Here is a 3,337-nt window from a genome sequence, read left to right on the forward strand (position 1 = left end):
CCAGCTCTTTGATTCATTGATCTTTTGTATTATTTTCTTAGCCTCCAATGCATTAATTTCTGCTCTGATCTTTATAATTTCTTCCCTCTTATGAGTTTTTTATTTACCCTGCTTTTCTTTTTCTAGAAGTTTCAGGTTTACCATTAAGTTATTTATTTTCGCTTGTTCTGTTTTCCTGATATGGGTATTCACTGCTATAAATTTACATCTTAGGACCACTTTCATTGTGTCCCATAAGTTCCATATGTTGTATTGTCATCATTTAATTGTAGAAACTGTATTAATGTTTTCTTTAATTTCATCTCTGACCCATGATTGTTCAGGAGGGTGCTATTTAATTTTCACATGTTTATGAAGTTCTTATTGGTTTTTTTACCATTGATTTACAATTTCATTGCGCTATGGTCTGATAATATGCATGGGATAATTTCAATTCCTTTGCATTTATGTAAGCATGTTCTATGGGCTAGTATGTGGTCTACTTTGGAGAATGTCCCATGTGCAGCTAAGAAGACTGTGCAATCTGATATTGTGGGGTGGAACACTCTGTAGACATCTACTAAGTCCATTTGTTCAAAAGTTTGGTTCAGTTCTAATATTTCATTGTTAATTTTTTGTCTAGTTGATCTATCTTTCTGTGACAGTGGGTTACTGAGATCCCTAAATATAATTGTATTAGTGCTTATTTGATTTTTCATGCCCTTTAATATTTGTTTTATATAGTTGGGTACACTGTATTATTACATATATGTTTGTGATTGTTATCTGTTCCTCTTGGATTGTTTCCTTCACAAAGATATAATGACCTTCTTTATCTCTCTTAATCAGTCTTGGCTTGAAATTCACTTTGTCTTCAAATAGAATAGCTATCCCTACTTTTTTCTGTGTTCTTGTCTCATGGAATATTGATTTTCTTCCTTTAACTTTCAGTCTATGAATTTCTTTTTGAATTAAATGTGTTTCTTGTATGCAGCATAATGTTGGATCTTGCTTCTTCATCTATTCTGCCTGTCTGTGTCTTTTGATTGATGAATTGAGACCATTAATATTGATGGTTATAACTGATATATATTGACTTATCCTTATCATGTTATTTTCCTGTTATTGGCTCCTCCACTTTCTTCCTGTCCTTCTGTTTAATTGTTTGCCTTGCTGAGTAGATTCCTTCTGTTGGGGTTCATGGAGTTGTAGTTCTTGTTATCTCTTTCTAGAATTCCCTTCAAAACATTTTGGAATGCTGGTTTGGTGGTCATAAATTTCCTCAAAAGTTTTTTGTCATGGAAGTATCTTATTTCTCCACCAGTTTTGAAAGGTACTTTTGCAGGGTATGTCAATCTGGATTGAAGATTATTTTCCTTTAGAAGTTGAAATACTTGGGGCTGGGGATACAGCTCAGTGGCACAAGCACCTGCCTGGCAAGCACAAGGTCCTGAGTTCGATTCTTGGTACCAAAATAAAATAAACAATGTGGTCATCACCTGTTTTAAAACAATATTAAAAAAAAGAAGTTGAAATACTTTACTCCAAGTTCTTGTGTTGAGCATTTGTGCTGAGAAGTCAGCTGTGATTCTGATGGGCTTTCCTTTATAGGTGATTTGTTTCTTTTCCCTAAAACCTTTTAAGATTCAATTCTTGTGTTGAATTTCTAGAATCTTGACTATGATATGCCAGGCTGTAGATTTTTTTTATCATAATTAATTGGAGTTCTATGTGCCTTACTTACCAGTATGTCAAATTCTTTTTCTCTGCCAGGGAAGTTTTCTGCCATGATGTCTGTGAATTTTTTAATATTATTTGTGCTATCTCTTGCTTTTTAATTGATTGAAATCAATACTAAGTTATTCTTCTTTGCCTCATCTAGCAGCTGCTGTATTGATTTCTCACGGTCCCTTGCTATTTTTAACAAATCTTTCACACCAGGCATAGTGGTACATGCCTGTAATCCCAGCACTCAGGAGGCTGAGGCAAAAGGATCATTGCAAGTGTGAGACCAGCTTGAGCTACAAAGTGAGCTCAAGACCAGCCTGAACTGCATAGTGAGATCCTGTCTCAAAAAGGCAAAAGAAAAAAAAAAAAAAAGGAAATCTTTCTTTTCATGATTGCTAACTGCAAATCTGTCTTCTATATCTGAGATCTTGTCCTCACCTTGGCTTAATCTGCTATGGATACTTTCAGTGGAAATTTTATTCTGCTGGATATCTGCTTGAATCTGCCTTATGCATTCTATTTCTTTTCTATGTTGAGCATTCATGGCTTCCATAATTTTTTTAAACGCCTCTATTTTTTTGTCTGTATCTGCTCTAGAGTCACTAAGCATGGTTTTCATTGTGGACACCATCTCTGCAGTTATCTGACAAATTATTTCTGATTTGATTTTTTTCTAGAGCCTCATTCAATTGCTTTGTTGTTACCACTTCAGAGAGGCCTGGTGGGTGGCTTTCAGACTGTCCCACCTCACTGTTCCTTGGGTTTGCCTTTGGTGAAATGGATGTCTGGGATTGCATCATTTTTAAGTGTCTTCTCATTTTCTTTTCTTTTTAAAATTTATTTCCTGAGGTGATGCATGTAAATTGCTTTTGGTGGGTTGCTTTATTGCTAGTAGTTAGAACCCTTAAGATATGACTACTTCTCTTGAGGTATCTTCAAGGTATAACTGTTTTTCGGGTTTTGAGTCTGTTGCAAGATCCCATCTCTTCAATTTATTGGGGATGCGAAGTTGCTGTCTGTGTGGCCCCGCCCCCTAGTTCTTTGGCACTGTGCCACAGTATTTTCTATGACCCTTAGTCAATTTCAGTCTTGGAATAGCAGAAAGAATGGCTGTTTAGAACAATTATGCCACTTTTGGCCATAACAGTAGCAGCAATCACAGCCTAGAAAATGACAAACTGGGGTAGCCATTAATTTGCCACCTTTAATTGTATGAACTAGAATTGTGGTTATATAACAAAATCTAGAAACCAGAAAATTATAGGCAGTATACAAGTCCTTCATATGTCAATTTTGCCCTCAGGGGTTAAAATTTAAAAAGGGTTAGGAAGAAAATAGAGATGTGGAAGAAGAGGAGGAGAGTAGAAGTAAGGCTGGAGGACAAGGGGGGATCATGCTAACTTTGGGAAACTGGTGCAGAAGACTGGAGGGAAAGAGAGAAAGAAGAGATAAAAAGAAGAAGTGAACAGAACAGCAACTACTAAGAGGCTAGAAACCATGTTCACACCCATATAAAAACAAAATCAAGCAATGGAGAAAAGAACAAAAAACAAAAACAAAACCACCACCAAAACAACAAACAAGAGAGAGGGGGAAAAAAAGAAAAGAAGAAAAAAGTCCACTTCCACCT

The sequence above is a fragment of the Chinchilla lanigera genome, unplaced genomic scaffold (assembly GCF_000276665.1).
Source record: "Chinchilla lanigera isolate Chin_1 unplaced genomic scaffold, ChiLan1.0 scaffold00113, whole genome shotgun sequence".
In the NCBI taxonomy this organism is placed as follows: Eukaryota; Metazoa; Chordata; class Mammalia; order Rodentia; family Chinchillidae; genus Chinchilla; species Chinchilla lanigera.